At 40.6% G+C, this 19,372-nt stretch overlaps 1 protein-coding gene across 2 annotated transcripts in view; it reads right to left on the minus strand.

The window, feature by feature from the left end:
• CCDC127 (coiled-coil domain containing 127) overlaps window positions 1-19,372 on the minus strand; it is a 183,768-nt gene that overhangs the window by 101,705 nt on the left and 62,691 nt on the right. The gene's annotated exons all lie outside the window — the stretch shown is intronic.

A 19,372-nucleotide genomic window follows, 5' to 3' on the forward strand; every position in this document is an offset into this window, starting at 1 on the left:
ATGAGCCGAAGGGGCTCTGGCCTGAGGGAGACAAAGGCAGGTAGCCTAGAAGCCTGCAGAACTGCTGTGGTCTGTCCAAAACAAGGTGACTCAAACCTGCTGTTTATTTTCTATGGAAGGAGTTTTGTTCTATGCACTATGTGGATATGCACCTGTGTGGTCTGCACATTGCCTTTTATGCCTTTGGTGTGAATAAAGTCACAGTGTATCACAAAGACTGTCTATGATTGCCTCAATACTGCCGCCGCTACCGTAGCCTACCACGAGCACATCCCCCACAATATACACACACACACACCAGTACAGACAAAAAGTTTGGACACACCTTCTCATTCAAAGAGTTTTCTTTATTTTCATGACTATGAAAATTGTAGATTCAAACTGAAGGCATCAAAACTATGAATTAACACATGTGGAATTATATACATAACAAAAAAGTGTGAAACAACTGAAAATATGTCATATTCTAGGTTCTTCGAAGTAGCCACCTTTTGCTTTGATTACTGCTTTGCACACTCTTGGCATTCTCTTGATGAGCTTCAAGAGGTAGTCACCTGAAATGGTCTTGGAGTTCCCAGAGATGCTTAGCACTTGTTGGCCCTTTTGCCTTCATTCTGCGGACCAGCTCACCCCAAACCATCTCGATTGGGTTCAGGTCCAGTAACTGTGGAGGCCAGGTCATCTAGCACAGCACACCATCACTCTCCTTCGTGGTCAAATAGCCCTTACACAGCCTGGAGGGATCATTGTCCTGTTGAAAAATAAATGAGGGTCCAACTAAACGCAAACCGGATAGAATAGCATGCCGCTGCAAGATGCTGTGGAAGCCATGCTGGTTCAGTATGCCTTCAATTTTGAATAAATCCCCAACAGTGTCACCAGCAAAGCACCCCCACACCATCACACCTCCTCCTCCATGCTTTGCGGTGGGAACCAGGCATGTAGAGTCCATCCATTCACCTTTTCTGCATCGCACAAAGACATGGTGGTTGCAACCAGAGATCTCAAATTTGGACTCATCAGACCAAAGCACAGATTTCCACTGGTCTAATGTCCATTCCTTGTGGTCTTTAACCCAAACAAGTCTCTTATGCTTGTTGCCTATCCTTAGCAGTGGTTTCCTAGCAGATATTCTACCATGAAGGCCTCATTCTACCATGAAGGCCTGATTCATACAGTCTCCTCTTAACAGTTGTTCTAGATATGTGTCTGCTGCTAGAACTCTGTGTGGCATTGACCTGGTCTCTAATCTGAGCTGCGATTTCTGAGGCTGGTGACTCGGATGAACTTATCCTCCACAGCAGAGGTGACTCTTGGTCTTCCTTTCCTGGGGTGGTCCGCATGCGAGCCATTTTTTTTTGTAGCGCTTGATGGTTTTTGTGACTGCACTTGGGGACACTTTCAAAGTTTTCCCAATTTTTCGGACTGACTGACCTTTATTTCTTAAAGTAATGATGGCCACTTGTTTTTCTTTACTTAGAATTTGTATTATTTAAGAAAAAAAGCAGCTAACAGTCTATTCAGTAGGACTATCAGCTGTGTATCCACCTGACTTCTCCACAACGCAACTGATGGTCCCAACCCCATTTATAAGGCAAGAAATCCCACTTATTAAACCTGACGGGGCACACCTGTGAAGTAAAAACCATTTCAGGTGACTACCTCTTGAAGCTCATCAAGAGAATGCCAAGAGTGTGCAAAGCAGTAATCAAAGCAAAAAGGTGGCTACTTTGAAGAACCTAGAATATGACATATTTTCAGTTGTTTCACACTTTTTTGTGCTGCATATAATTCCACATGTGTTAATTCATAGTTTTGATGCCTTCAGTGTGAATCTACAATTTTCATAGTCATGAAAATAGAGAAAACTCTTTGAATGAGAAAGTGTATCCAAACTTAGGGTCTGTACTGTATAATAAATTATATATACACACATATATACACACACACACACAATATAAAAAGTCTACACACCCCTGTTAAAATGTCAGGTTTCTGTGCTGTAAAAAGATAAAGACACATTTCAGAATTTTTCCACCTTTAATGTGACCCATAAACTGTACCACTCAATTGAAAAACAAAACGGAAATCTTTTTAGTGGAGGGAAGAAAACAAACAAAAAAAATCCTAAAATATTGTAATTGCATTAGTGTGCACACTATATAACATCTATATCTATATCTATATCTATATATAATATATATTATTTTTTTTCCCTATTCCTATTCCTGCAGTATATCGATCTTTTGCTAGAGGTAGTTGGGCATTTTGTGCGTGTTTACAGTCTCCTGCTCCGTATGCCAATTACTACTACTGGAGCGATGGGGAGGAGACATCAGTTTCTCTACTGGGTGTTCCTTCTGCCTAGCTGTAGCCCAGCTCAGGGAGAAGGAACACCCACTTAAGAAGCTGATGTCTCCTCCCCATCACTCCGATAGTGGTAATCAGCATACGGAGCAGGAGACTGTAACTGGGGCACAGCGGGTGAACGGAGCGGCGCCCAGGAATAATAGTAGGCGAGATCCCTGGGCGCCGCTCTGTGTAGCCTGCTACTTAACCACCTCAGCCCCCCTAGCTTAAACACCCTTAATGACCAGACTACTTTTTACAATTTTTTACCTCCTTTTCTTCTCACTAATAGAGCTTTCATTTGGTGGTATTTCATTGCTGCTGACATTTTTACTTTTTTTGTTATTAATCGAAATTTACTGACATTTTTCACTTTCAGTTGTAAAATATGAAAAAAAAAAAAAGACGACATCTATAGATAAATTTTTCACTAAATTTATTGTTCTACATGTCTGATAAAAAAAAATGTTTAGGTAAAAAAAAAATGGTTTGGGAAAAAGTTATAGCGTTTACAAACTATGGTACAAAAATGTGAATTTCCGCTTTTTGAAGCAGCTCTGACTTTCTGAGCACCTGTCATGTTTCCTGAGGTTCTACAATGCCCAGACAGTAGAAGAACCCCACAAATGATTCCCATTTTGGAAAGTAGACACCCTAAGGCTGATGGGTATAGTGAGTTCATGGAAGTTTTTATTTTTTGTCACAAGTTAGCGGAAAATGATTTTTTTTTTTCTCCTCCTCCTTACAAAGTCTTACATTCCACTAACTTGTGACAAAAAATAAAAAATTACATGAACTCACTATGCAAATCACGAAATACCTTGGGATGTCTTCTTTCCAAAATGGGGTCACTTGTGGGGTAGTTAGACTGCCCTGGCATTTTAGGGGCCCTAATGTGTGAGAAGTAGTTTGAAATCAAAATGTGTAAAAAATGCCCTGTGAAATCCTAAAGGTGCTCTTTGGAATGTGGGCCCCTTTGCCCACCTAGGCAAAAAAAGTGTCACATGTGGTATCGCCGTTCTCAGGAGTAGTTGGGCAATGTGTTTTTGGGTGTCATTTTACATATGCCTATGCTGGGTGAGATAAATATCTCGGTCAAATGCCAACTTTGTATAAAAAAAATGGGAAAAGTTGTCTTTTGCCAATATATTTATCTCATCCAGCATGGGTATATGTAAAATGACACCCCAAAACACATTGCCCAACTTCTCCTGAGTACGGCAATACCACATGTGTGCCACTTTTTTGCAGCCTAGGTGGGCAAAGTGGCCCACATTCCAAAGAGCACATTTAGGATTTCACAGGGCATTTTTTACACATTTTGATTTCAAACTACTTCTCACGCATTAGGGCCCCTAAAATGCCAGGGCAGTATAACTACCCCACAAGTGACCCCATTTGGGAAAAGAGACACCCCAAGGTATTTTGTGAGAGGCATGGCGAGTTCCTAGAATTTGTTATTTTTTGTCACAAGTTAGTGGAATATGAGACTTTGTAAGAAAAAAAAATATATCATCATTTTCCGCTAACTTGTGACAATTTTTTTTTTTTAAATTCTATAAACTCGCCATGCCCCTCACGGAATACCTTGGGGTTTCTTCTTCCCAAAATGGGGTCACTTGTTTTGGGGTGTCATTTTACATATACCCATGCTGGGTGAGATAAATATCTCGGTCAAATGCCAACTTTGTAAAAAAAAAAAAAAAAAAAAAAAGGAAAAAGTTGTCTTTTGCCGAGATATTTCTCTCACCCAGCATGGGTATATGTAAAATGACACCCCAAAACACATTGCCCAACTTCTCCTGAGTACGGCGATACCACATGTGTGACATTGTTTTTGCAACCTAGATGCGCAAAGGGGCCCAATTTTTTTTTTAGGAGGGCATTTTTTGACATTTGGATCCCAGGCTTCTTCTCACGCTTTAGGGCCGCTAAAATGCCAGGCCAGTATAAATACCCCACATGTGACCCCATTTTGGAAAGAAGACACCCCAAGGTATTCAATGAGGGGCATGGCGAGTTCATTGAAGTTCTTTTGGGGGGGGGCACACGTTAGCGGAAATTGTTTTTTTTTTTCTTTTTTTTTTCTCACAAAGTCTCCCTTTCCGCTAACTTGGGACAAAAAGTTCAATCTTTCATGGACTCAATATGCCCCTCAGCGAATACCTTGGGGTGTCTTCTTTCCGAAATAGGGTCACATGTGGGGTATTTATACTGCCCTGGCATTTTAGGGGCCCTAAAGTGTGAGAAGAAGCCTGGAATATAAATGCCTTAAAAATTTTACGCATTTGGGTTCCGTGAGGGGTATGGCGAGTTCATGTGAGATTTCATTTTTTGACACAAGTTAGTGAAATACGAGACTTTTTTTTTTTTGTAAGAAAAAAATAACAATTTCCGCTAACTTGTGCCCAAACAAAATGTCTAAATGGAGCCTTATAGGGGGGTGATCAATGACAGGGGGGTTATCAGGGGAGTCTATATGTGGTGATCACCACCCTGTCAGGCACCATTCAGACGTCCGTATGTGTTTTGCGGATCCACGGAAAACACATACGGACGTCTGAATGGAGCCTTACAGGGGGGTGATCACCCCATATAGACTCCCCGATCACCCCCCTGTAAGGCTCCATTCAGACGCCCGTATGTGTTTTGCGGATCCGATCCATGGATCTGTAAAACACATACGGATGTCTGAGTGGAGCCTTACAGGGGGGTGATCAATGACAGGGGGGGTGATCAGGGGTTAATAAGTGACAAGGGGGGGCGTGTAGTGTAGTGTGGTGATTGGTGCTACTTATTACTGAGCTGCCTGTGTCCTCTGGTGGTCGACCCAAGCAAAAGGGACCACTAGAGGAGCAGGTAGCAGGTATATTAGACGCTGTTATCAAAACAGCGTCTAATATACCTGTTAGAAGAAAAAAATAATAATAATCGCATCTACAGCCTGCAAGCAAACGATCGCCGCTGGCAGGCTGTAGATCCACTCTCTCACCTTCCGATCCTGTGAACGCGTGCGCCTGTGTGCGTGCGTTTACAGGAAGTCTTGCGAGATGATGCATAGATGCGGGACTCTGCCTGAGACAGCCGCCTCTGGACCGCGATCCTGCATTAGGCGGTCCGGAGGCGGTTAACCAAGTCTGGTCCCATGAAAGGTCGTCTTTAACACATAATACAGGAGGCAGGAGCTGGCAGCAGAATCGCATAGCTGACACCCTGCCTATGACAGGGAGCTGCGATCAGCGGCAGTTAATCACTCAGGTGCCACAGATTTGCTGCCAGTACCCGTCTCCTGTATTAAAGTTTAATTATCAATGGTGACTCAGTGCGCACACCCCCCCCCCCTCCCCCCCAGTATTAACCCCTTTAGGGCACAGCCTTATTTCACCTTAAGGACCAGGCCATTTTTGCAAATCTGACCAGTGTCACTTTAAGTGGTGATAACTTTAAAACGCTTTATCCAGGCCATTCTGAGATTGTTTTTTCATCACATATTGTAATTTCATGACACTGGTAAAATGAAGTCTATAAAATGAATTTTTATTTATTTAAAAAAAAAAAAACACCAAATTTAGCAAAAACTTGTACAAAATTGCAAATTTCCACATTTCAATTTCTTTACTGCTATAATACCAAAATGACAAAAAAATGGGGTTTAAATGATTTTACTTGAAAAATTATGTTCAAAGGCCATATTAAAACAAATTGTGGATGGCACCGTTATGAAGGGGGTTCTGTGGATGGCACCGTTATGGGGGGGGGGGGGTCTGTGGATGACAGTTATGGGGAGAGGGATCTGTGGATGGTACTATTATGGGGAGAGGGATCTGTGGATGGTACTATTATGGGGAGAGGGATCTGTGGATGGCACTATTATGGGGAGAGGGATCTGTGGATGGCACTATTATGGGGAGAGGGATCTGTGGATGGCAGGCACTTATGGGGAGAGGGATCTGTGGATGGCACTATTATGGGGGGAGGGATCTGTGGATGGCACTATTATGGGGGGGGATCTGTGGATGGCACTATTATGGGGGGAGGGATCTGTGGATGGCACTATTATGGGGGGATCTGTGGATGGCACCATTATGGGGGGGATCTGTGGATGGCACTATTATGGGGGGGGGATCTGTGGATGGCACTATTATGGGGGGGGATCTGTGGATGGAACTATTATGGGGGGGGGATCTGTGGATGGCACTATTATGGGGGGGGATCTGTGGATGGCACTATAATGGGGGGGGGGGATCTGTGGATGGCACTATAATGGGGGGGGGGGATCTGTGGATGGCACCTCTTTGAACCCAGAGGGGAAACAAACCAGGCTGGTGTAGTGAGCTGCATCTATATTTATTTATATAAGGAGATATATAACGCGAGTTTGACCGCGATGTGTGGTTGATTAAGTGTGGTTGCGTAAGTGTGTGACTTAAGATTAAGTGACTTTAGATTCAGGGACTTCAGTGGGGGACTGTAATTAGCCAGTTTCTTAGTACTACATTATATTGTATTTTTTGCTTTGCTGGTGTAATCCCCATTTAGTATGTGTTGCACAATTGACAATGCAGTCCAGTGCGACATCTTGCATGATGTATGCAGTCCTGGAACAGGAGTTCAAGGGTACATATCTTTGTTCAAGATGTGAGCAAATTACCCGTTTGGAATTGCTAATCGAGTCTCTAAATGGGCAAGTTGCAACACTGAGAGGCATTGACAATTTGCAAAAGAGTTTGCTTCTCAACGAGCAAGCACTCTTTGGGGTAGATGAGGGGGAGGGTGACAGAGAGGAGGCTGAGGAAAGTGAGGTAGCTAGCTGGGTAACAGTTAGAAAGCGGAGTAGAGGGAAGAGAGTGCCAGGGAGGCTAGCCCTGATCTGACACACCCCAACAAGTTTGCATGTTTGGCAGATGAGGGGGATGTCAGTCCAGGGACGGCACTGCCGCAGCCAGACACTTCCTCTGCCAGTCAGGGGAATGCCAGCTCCGGTAAGCAGGGGACCAGGAGAGCAGGGCAGGCCAGACAGGTGCTGGTAGTGGGAGACTCAATTATTAGGGGAACAGATAGGGAAATCTGTCACAAAGACCGTGATTGCCGAACAGTGTGCTGTCTTCCTGGCGCTAGAGTTCGACACATCGCGGATCGGGTTGACAGATTTCTGGGAGGGGCTGGAGAAGATCCAGCGGTCATGGTCCATATCGGAACCAATGACAAAGTTAGGGGTAGGTGGAGAGTCCTTAAAAATGATTTCAGGGATTTAGGTCAAAAGCTGAGGGCAAGGACCTCAAAAGGTAGTATTTTCCGAAATACTACCTGTACCACGGGCCACACAAGCGAGGCAGTGGGAGATTAGGGAAATTAACAAGTGGCTCAAGAACTGGTGAAGGAAGGAGGGGTTTGGGTTCCTGGAGAACTGGGCCGACTTCTCTATCGGCTACAGGCTCTATCGTAGAGACGGGCTGCACTTCAATGGGGAAGGGGCAGCTGTGTTGGGGAAGAAGATGGCTAGAAGGTTGGAGGAGTGTTTAAACTAGGGACTAGGGGTGGAGGGTATTATGTTATAGAATGGGAAGATAGTGCAGATAGAGACCGGGGGCAAGGTAGTGAGACTGGGGGAGGAATGGAAGGAGGGACTAGAACAGTTCAGAAGGAAAGGTGTAGAGTAAAAAATATACATAAACCTCTCAAATGTATGTATACTAATGCCAGAAGCCTGACTAATAAAACTGGTGAACTGGAATTAGTGATGTGTGAGGAGGACTATGACATAGTGGGAATAACTGAGACATGGCTGGATGATAGCTATGACTGGGCAGTTAATGTACAGGGTTACAGCCTGTTTAGAAAGGATCGTCAAAACCGGAGAGGGGGAGGGGTCTGCCTTTATGTAAAGTCCTGTCTAAAGCCCACACTCCGGGAAGATATAAGTGAGGGACATGAACATGTGGAGTCACTGTGGGTAGAGATACATGGCGCTAAAAGCAATAATAAATTACTAATAGGAGTTTACTATAAACCACCTAATATACCAGAGTCCACAGAAAATATACTACTAAACGAGATAGACGAGGCGGCAAATCATAATGAGGTGGTTATTATGGGGGACTTCAACTACCCAGATATAGACTGGGAAACTGAAACTTGTATATCTCAAAGGAAACAGGTTCTTGGCAATAACCAAAGACAATTACCTCTCCCAACTGGTTCAGGACCCGACTAGAGGGACGGCCATACTGGACTTAGTATTAACCAATAGGCCTGACAGAACATATTGTCTGGGAAATAGTGACCACAAAGTAATAACCTTCCAATTATCATTCAAAAGAGTGTTTCTACAGGGAGGAACAAAAATGCCAAACTTCAAAAAAGCTAAATTTAGCCAACTAAGAGAGGCCATAGGCCTAACTAAATGGGATAAAGTCCTCACAAATAAAAAAATACAGCCACAAAATGGGATATCTTTAAAAGCATCCTAAAATCTCATTGTGAGAGGTACATACCGTATGGGAATAAAAGGTTAAGGAACAAAAAGAAACCAATGTGGATAAACAGAACTGTAAAGAAAGCAATAAAGGACAAAAAGAAAGCCTATAAAACACTAAAACAGGAAGGTAGCACGGAAGCACTGAAAAACTATAAGGAAAAAAATAGAAAAAACAAATAAAAAACAAATAAAAGCGGCCAAACTAGAGACCGAGAGATTAATTGCCAAAGAGAGTAAAACTAACCCTAAAATGTTCTTCAATTATATAAATGTTAAAAAGTATAAATCTGAAGGTGTTGGCCCGTTAAAGAGTAATGAGGGGGGAGTCGCAGAGAGCGACGAGGAGAAAGCAAAGCTGTTAAATATTTCTTTCTCCAATGTATTGACTGAGGAAAATAAACTGTCAGATGACATGCTGAATGTTGAAATAAATTCCCCATTAAAAGTGTCCTGTCGGGGGCGTGGCTTGGCTTTCATGCAGCACAGAAGCTGAAAACCAGAGCTCCGGCTATATAGCTGCCCAAACAACTAATTAAAGCTATTTAGAGAGAAAAATCAGACGCAGGAATAAATCCGAGGACAGAGAAGAAGACTGGGGTCCTTTTGTGAAAAGCTAGAGACGCTCACAATCATATAAACAAAGACCCAACTAGTCACAAGCGGGAAGAAGGAGGAAAAGGCGCGAACAGCCGCTGCAGTGAGAGACACGCAGACTTATACGCGGCACACTCACATCTAATCGGAGGTGGATGAAACCAAAAGACATACAACTCCAGTGTCACAGAGGAGCCAAACGGACGGAGCGGCGACACAACAGCCTCCAGAAACATCTAAGGAGGTAAAAAATAAAGGGGAGAAAACAGTGCTTGATCCGATGCATTGCGATCGCTGGGCCCGATCCACTTGCTAGAATAGAAGGGAGGTGACCGAGAGCTGCGAGGTTCAACCAGGCAGATAAGCCCACTACACCAGAGACCTACCTTTATCTGACAGCCAAAGCTTTCATAAAAAGTCTGCTGGTGGTAGTGTAGTGAGAAAGGAGCGGCCAGTGTAAAAGCTAGAAGTAACACTCATAGACTGCAGAAATCCTGCCCAGCCCTTAAAGGAATCGCCACAGTCGCAGCAGACCAGAAAGAAATTACATGCCAAAAGATTAAAACCTTCTACAGCCGAGACACCAGTTCCACCAGCTAAATCCCTTGCTCACCTCTATACCTCCCCCCCTCCTTTTTCAAAGAGGCTAATAGACATTTTACCATACTCTGGAGATACAGAAGGTTGACAACGCAGACAAGAAAAAGGACAAAGCTGTAAAGCCATAAAATAAAATAAAAATAATAATAAAGATATAATAAAACTCAAGACGGCATAACATTAACTAAGAAGGGTCGCAAAACCTCTGATATATTATCAACTTGAACCGTACTATGCACCAATATAAACATAGTCATCCATACCAAACGAGAAGACTAAGTAATTTTGACCAACAAAACTTCCTTTCCAGAACACCGACATATACCCCCTTTTATGAGCATACGCCAGCCGACAAAATGTACAGCTCACAAAAAAACAAAACAAGTGGACCAAAAGGAAAGAAAGACAAATAAATCTATCAACAACAGACTATCAATAATAGACAACCCGGAAGATATTATAGATGAAGGAAATCACTCAGATAACTCATCTGACATCTCAAGTCCACTCAAACAAAAAGCAAGAACAGATATAAAAAATGACACAACGGGTAAAAAAGAACCCTCCACCACTTTGGAGGATGTCACATCAGAAGCAAAGTCTGATACAGACTTAAACTCTATCACAGCCACAGACAAAACCGCCTCCGAGTCCTTTATAAAAGAAACAATACTACTACTCCACAAATCTTTCACTAAAGAAATTAACAACGCTATCTCAACAACAAATGTTAAATTAGGAAAAGTAGAATCAAGAGTCTCCCACATCGAGTCCAAGATGGATCAAATTTGCAAGTCGCATAATGATATCGCTGACGTCACAAACGATAATTCTGACGACATTGAAAGGTTACAAATGAAATTAGCAGACTTAGAAGACCGAAATAGGAGGAATAACTTAAAGTTCAGAGGGATTCCAGAAAGTATTCAACCAGCAGAACTTACAACTTACTTGCAGAGACTGATCGCAACAGTACTCACAGATTGTTCCAAACATGACTTGGAAATAGATAGAGCTCATCGTTTACCCAAACCAAGAGGGATGGATCCCTCAATACCAAGAGACACCATCGCTAGAATTCACTTCTTTAGAATTAAAGAACAGTTTACCCAAGAATTCAGGAAAACCAAAACTTTGCCAGAAGAGTTTAAAAACATTCAAGTATACACCGACCTCTCCCAATTTACCATACAAAGCAGGAAGAAATTTCAAGCTATCACCAACACACTTCGCTTCCACAATATACCCTACAGATGGGGCTTTCCGGTCAAATTGCTAATACAAGATGGAGGAACCACAAAAGTAGTATCTACAGTAGAGCAAGGCCTCGATCTACTACAAAGATGGGATATAGCAATAGAGGACACAGGGAATTCCTCCAGAGGACCACAAAAGAGAGACAGACCGCGTCAAGAAAATCCACGCTGAAGAAACAATCCCAAAAGAATAAGAACTCTCATAATACATGGATCAATAGATCTCTAAATGCCAATAAGGGCAGAATAGCCAAAGAGCATACATTTACCAAGCATACATTGCTGAAAAGTTCTTTCTTTCACTTTCTTTGTGTTATACAATTAACCCCAAATTGTGTAGCGAATAGCTACTCTAAGTCTTTATTCTATTCGTACTAATAGAAATACTTTGAAACCCCGATGAAGATCCGGTGATAAATTACAGTACTAATTTACAGTGTTGTTATAACTGTTATTGTTTTTTATCCTCAAGTCTTTTTTTTGTTTTGTTTCTTGGCCAGTCCTTGACACTAAACTTTTAACTATTATATGTTCTCTCTCTCTTGTCTTCACATATATATCTAGCTATTGACTTGACTTCCATAGGTACAATAATAAAGAACTACTAACACTCAGTAATTGAAGATATAGAACTTGAGCAAGGCACAAGCAACTATAACAGTACTAGAGACGGGGGAAATTCCGACTTCGACAGGGTAAGACCAGACGACACACACTTATCACACGACTGGATCTCTCGGCTGCCTGAGTAAGGAAACCGAGAACTTAAGATGTCACTACGTTTCCTAAGCTACAACGTAAGAGGCTTAAACAGTCCACATAAACGCTCATTCTTAAAACACGATATACAAAAATTTAAGCCTGATATTGTTTTCCTTCAGGAAACACATTTTAAAAAGGATACTCACCCCCAAATCAAAATACTAGGATACTCTAAAATTTACTACTCAAACACAACTGCAAAAAAAGCAGGAGTAGCTATACTAATCAAAGACACAGTAACCTTCCAGCTCATTGAACACTCTCATAGCCCAGCAGGTAGATACATCATTCTCACATGTATCATTAACAACATCACTTACACACTAGTAAACTGCATACGCCCCAAACAATAATCAAATTAGCTTTTTAAATAAGTTGATGAGAAAGGTAAACAAAATACAGAAAGGCACACTGGTGATGGGAGGCGATCTAAACTCTATCAACGATTCCCAGTTAGACACAAATGGTAAAAGAAATAAAAATAGAACTACTATAAACAAATGGCTATCAGATAATGATTTATACGACGTGTGGAGATGCTTCAATGCATCAGAGAGAGACTATACACATTATTCACAATGTCACAATACCTACGCAAGGATTGATATGTTTCCTTGTAAAATCCAGAGTACTTAATGAGATAACATCAAGTAAAATAAACAACATAACGTGGTCAGACCACGCACCTATCACCTTAGAAATAAAATCTTCACTTCATCAAAAAAAACGCCCCATCATGGAGGAACAACACCTACATTCTCTCTAACCCAGAAACGCAGGAAATAATTAGGCACAACCTAACAGAATTTTTTAGAATAAATCAAGAATCAACAGATGACCCAATTCTATTGTGGAGAACACATAAAGCCTTCTCTAGAGGAATTATTATACAGCAGACAGCCAGATTTAATAAATCACATCAAAAAGATATTACTGACACTCTCCAAAAGCTTGATTCTCTAGAAAAACTACATAAATCCAATAAGTCATACGTCACCTTGCAAGCCCTCACATCTACCAGACTCAAGTTACATGAACTGTTGATCAAAAAGCATATAAAAATGACAAAAAATACTGAAGCAAAATATTACAGAGACTTCAATAAACCTTCTAAGTTAATGGCCAACCACACAAAGACAACTAGAACCCAATTTAGGATAAACCATTTAATCAACGAATCACGAATGAAAAGATGACCAATCCGATAGAAATTGCTAATCACATCGCACAATATTATAATAAGCTATATAACTTAAAAGAAGATACCTCATTGTCTCACCCTACTCAAACTCAACACAAACAATACTTAAACAATTGTAAATTAAAAAAGGTAAATGGAGATATTAAAGAATCTCTCAGCAAGCCCTTCACTGATCTAGAAATAGCAGCGGCAATTAAGACATCAAAGTTGGGTAAATCTCCGGGACCAGATGGGTTCTCATCGGAGTACTACAAAATATATAGCAATATTTTAACTCCGTACTTAACAAAAACTTTCAACAAAGCCAGTGAAGATGGGGAATTTCCCTCAGAAATGTTGACCGCAAATATTATCACTCTCCCCAAACCAGGAAAGGAGCCCACATGCCCTGGGAACCTTAGGCCTATCTCACTGTTAAACACAGATATTAAGTTATATGCAAAATTAATAGCTCATAGAATGCAAGACATAATACCATCATTAATACACATGGATCAAGTAGGTTTCACCAAACACAGACAACCTTATGATGGATCTAGAAGAGTCATAGATTTAGCTTGTTGGGCTAAAATGAGGAAAACGCCTTCTCTGCTCCTTTCCCTAGACGCAGAGAAGGCGTTTGATAGAGTACACTGGGGATATCTAAAATCGGTCCTCAGAGAATTTGACTTTCCGGAAAACTTCATCAAAACCATATTCTCATTATACTCCAGTCCATCAGCCAGGGTTCAGTGTAATGGAATCTTTTCTGACACATTTTCCAGTGGTAACGGAACCCGGCAGGGATGTCCCCTATCGCCAGTATTATTCATATTAGCTATAGAACCTTTGGCCTCAAGTATTAGGAATAATGAAAAGATTGAAGGTATCAAAGTCTCTGACAGGACATATAAAATTAGTATGTTCGCAGACGACATGATTTTAACTCTGACAAACCCAAAACAATCTTTAAGGAAGTTCAAATGAATTAAGTAAATTTGGATCAATATCATATCACAAAGTCAATCATAACAAGTCACACATACTGGGGATAAGACTAGATAAAAACATAATAGCCTCAATACAACAAAATTATAACTATATATGGAATCCTAAATCTATAACCTTCCTGGGAGTAGAAATAGCTCCAGATAAACAAACCTTGATAAGAGAAAACTTCCCTAAGTTACTGGCCGAATTACAGAAAGAAATGAACACACTTTCAAACCGAGAGTGGAGCTGGTTTGGAAGACTAGTACTCTATAAAATGCTAGTTTTACCAAAGATCCTCTATAAATTCAGGACAATTCCAATATCACTACCCTGCTCTCTTCTTAAAAAACTACAATCCCAAGCCTCAACCTTTATATGGAAGAACTCAAAACCAAGAATTACAACACACATTCTTAGTAAAAAGATACTAAACGGAGGCATTGCTTTTCCAAACCTAATCGCATATCACAACACCACTCTTATAGCACAATCTATAGATTGGATTAACAACAAAGATGAACCCAAAGCGTGGACACAAATAGAAGCAGATAACCTCCAGACCACTGATTGGTCACAAATTATAGTAAACGCCAACAAATTCACTGAATTACCAAAAATGTGTTTACCCACAACTAGAGCAACACTAGAAGCATGGAACATACACCTTAAAGCTAGCAGAGATCTGCCTAATATGGTTAAACATGACATAAAACTAATATCCCTCAAACATTTCGCAGCATTAAAAAATATCCATACGTGGACGGACAGAGGCATCACATCCTTCAAAGAAATAATCAAAGACAGTAAGATGATAGATTTTGTAGAACTCCAAAAAAGATTTAAATTAATTAATAGAGACAAACACACCTACACTGCTTTAAAAAATCTATGGGAAAAATACCCCAATACAGAAATGTATTTACCTCACAACCTAACAAGCTTATTAAATATACCCTCGAGTCGACAAACAACTAAATATTACAAAATGATATATGATCTTTCTAATAACGACACATTACAAGATGAAATATCATACCATCAAAAATGGGAAACAGACTTAAATAAGTCATTGAGCATGTACCAATGGAGTAAAGCAATGCTCATGTTCAAGAATGCTACTACCTGCACCAACCACAGAGAACAATATTTTAAGATAATATCTAGATGGTATTATACACCAGTTAAACTGCACAAATTCTACAACACATGTTCAAATATGTGTTGGAGGAACTGTAACCAATGTGGTACTCTCTTACATATCTTTTGGACGTGTCCAAAGTTAGGAAAATTAAAAAAGGACATACATGAACTAATTAACATGATAGCAGGTAAAAACATCTTACTCACCCCCGAAATAGCCTTACTGAACATAGGTACGGAAACGATAGATACATCTATCCAAATACCCACTATGCATATTTTCATTACCTATCGTACACTATTAGCGAAACATTGGAAAACGAACATAATTCCTAAGATTAGAGACATTATAGAAATGGTATAAAAAAAATAAAAACACATAAACGAACACATATACGCAACGATTAGAGGCAAAAAAGGCATTATGGAAAAGAAATGGAAGGCATGGCTAAATCACTTCCCAAAAGGAAGATCCTAAATATATAGGATGTTGAGGACTGGCCGAAAACAACAAGACAACATATAAGAATACAGCATACGACGCAACATCATATGACGTAAATATAGACTTTTAACCGAGGAACGTTAAAATAAAGGTTTCTAAATGTTATATTTCTTATAATTCTGTTCTTTTTCTTTACTTTTTATTTTATTTCCTTTTTTTTCTCTCTTATATTTCTTCTTTAATGATCTAGTTTTGCCATATATCCTAGATCAAACTATAAAACTTGATGAATATCAACATAACTGAAATGTATTGTATACAGAACTAAATATGATTACGTGTATAAATACTTCTTATAGACATTATAGGCAATGCAACATATTTGTTCTTATTGTTCTAGTATACATTTATGCAAGATATGTTTCTTTATCAATGATGAAAATACCAATAAAAATTACTTGATCTAAAAGTGTCCTGTCTGACCCAGGAAGAAGTGCAACAGCGACTTAAAAAGATTAAAATAGACAAATCGCCAGGACCGGATGGCATACACCCCCGTATCCTATGGGAATTAAGTAATGTCATAGCCAGACCCTTATTTCTGATATTTGCAGATTCTATGTTGACAGGGAATGTCCCACAGGATTGGCGCATGGCAAATGTGGTGCCAATATTCAAAAAGGGTACAAAAACAGAGCCTGGAAACTATAGGCCGGTAAGTTTAACATCTGTTGTAGGTAAACTGTTTGAAGGTTTTCTGAGAGATGCTATGTTAGAGCATCTTAACGGAAATAAGCAAATAACGCCATATCAGCATGGCTTCGTGAGGGATCGATCATGTCAAACAAATTTAATCAGTTTCCATGAGGAGGTAAGTTCTAGACTTGACAGCAGCGAATCAATGGATGTCGTGTATCTGGACTTCTCCAAGGCCAATAAGATAATGGATTGCATCAAAAGGGGCATAGATGCCCGTGATGAGAACATAGTCCTACCACTTTACAAATCATTAGTCAGAACACACATGGAGTACTGTGTACAGTTCTGGGCTCCTGTAAACAAGGCAGACATAGCAGAGCTGGAGAGGGTCCAGAGGAGGGCAACTAAAGTAATAACTGGAATGGGGCAACTACAGTACCCTGAAAGATTATCAAAATTAGGGTTATTGACTTTAGAAAAAAGACGACTGAGAGGAGATCTAATTAATATGTATAAATATATCAGGGGTCAGTACAGAGAGCTATCCCATCATCTATTCATTCCCAGGACGGTGACTGTGACGAGGGGACATCCTCTGCGTCTGGAGGAAAGAAGGTTTGTACACAAACATAGAAGAGGATTCTTTACGGTAAGAGCAGTGAGACTATGGAACTCTCTGCCTGAGGAGGTGGTGATGGTGAGTACAATAAAGGAATTCAAGAGGGGCCTGGATGTATTTCTGGAGTGTAATAATATTACAGGCTATAGCTACTAGAGAGGGGTCGTTGATCCAGGGATTTATTCTGATTGCCTGATTGGAGTCGGGAAGGAATTTTTATTCCCCTAAAGTGAGGGAAATTGGCTTCTACCTCACATGTTTTTTTTGCCTTCTTCTGGATCAACTTGCAGGATGACAGGCCGAACTGGATGGACAAATGTCTTTTTTCGGCCTTATATACTATGTTACTATTATGGGGAGAGGGATCTGTGGATGGCACTATTATGGGGAGAGGAATCTGTGCATGGCACTATTATGGGGAGAGGGATCTGTGGATGGCACTATTATGGGGAGAGGGATCTGTGGATGGCACTATTATGGGGAGAGGGATCTGTGGATGGCAATGTTATGGGGAGGGGGACCTGTGGATGGCAATGTTATAGGGAGGGGGACCTGTGGATGGCAATGTTATGGGGAGGGGGACCTGTGGATGGCAATGTTATGGGGAGGGGGACCTGTGGATGACTATGCTATAGGGGGGGGGGGGAGAATCTATGGATGACACTATATAGCATCTTGCAATGTGTCATCCACAGATCTCCCCCATAGCAGTGTCATCCACAGATACCCCTCACCATAACAGCCCTGGCCCTGCCGCTCACAGCAGTATTCCTTAACCAGCAGTAACTTTTACTTTAAATCATTATCTTCTTTTACCTTACAATGAAGCTCCAGTAACAGGCAGAGCAGGAGGCAGCGTAACGTCACTTACTCATGTGACGCGCCTGCTCCACCTACTTTATGAATGAAGCAGGCGGAGCATGCGCGTCACATGAGTAAGTGACGTTATGCCGCCGCCCGCTCTGCCTGTTACTGGAGCTTCATTATAAGGTAATAAAGATGCAGTGATCTAAAGTTCAAGGACCCGCAGGCATAGTGCCTGACCGTGCGCATAGCAACGAATCGGCCGATTATTCGATAACAATGAATCCCGTTATTGAATATTATCGATAACGTTGATTAATCATTGCAGACCTAACACATAGTAATACCTACAAAAATAGTTATTACTTTACATTCCTCATATATCTACTTCATGTTTGGATCATTTTGGGAATGACATTTTATTTTTGGGGGATGTTACAAGGCTTAGAAGTTTAGAAGCAAACCTTGAAATTTTTCAGAAATTTTCAAAAACCCCACTTTTCAAGGACCAGTTCAGGTCTGAAGTCACTTTGTGAGGCTTACATAATAGAAACCACCCAAAAATTACCCCATCTAGAAACTACACCCCTCAAGGTATTCAAAACTGATTTTACAAACTTTGTTAACCCTTTAGGTGTTTCACAAGAATTAATGGAAAATAGAGATTCAATTTCAAAATTTCACATTTTTGGCAGATTTTCAATTTTTTTAATATTTTTTTTCCAGTTACAAAGCTTAAAGTTGCAAAGGGTTAATAGCCAAACAAAACTCAACATTTATGGCTCCGATTCTGTAGTTTACAGAAACACCCCATATGTGGTCGTAATCTGCTGTACAGGCACACGGCAAGGCGCAGAAGGAAAGGAATGCCATACGTTTTTTTTTTATGCACCCCTCGAGTAGAAACTCCAAAAAAGTTACCCCATTTTAGAAACTACGGGATAGGGTGGCAGTTTTGTTGGGACTATTTTAGGGTACATATGATTTTTGGTTGCTCTATAATCACCCTTTTTCTGAGGCAAGGTAACAAGAAATAGCTGTTTTGGCACAGTTTTTATGTTTTGTTATTTACAACATTCATCTGACAGGTTAGATAATGTGGTATTTTTATAGACCAGGTGGTCGCGGATGCGGCGATACATAATATGTATACTTATTTTTATTTATGTAAGTTTTACACAATGATTTCATTTTTTTAAACAAAAATAAAAAATCATGTTTTAGTGTTTCCATACTCTGAGAGCCATAGTTTTTTTTTCAGTTTTTGGGCGATTATCTTGGGTAGGGTATGATTTTTGCGGGATGAGCTGACTGTTTGGCACTATTTTGGGGTGCATATGACTTTTTGATCTCTTGCTATTACACTTTTTGTGATGTAAGGTGACAAAAAATGGTTCATGTAGAACCATTCCGTGAGGGGCATGGCGAGTTCCTAGAATATTTTTTATTTTTT

Source organism: Bufo gargarizans, chromosome 5 (genome assembly GCF_014858855.1).
Source record: "Bufo gargarizans isolate SCDJY-AF-19 chromosome 5, ASM1485885v1, whole genome shotgun sequence".
Lineage (NCBI taxonomy): Eukaryota > Metazoa > Chordata > Amphibia > Anura > Bufonidae > Bufo > Bufo gargarizans.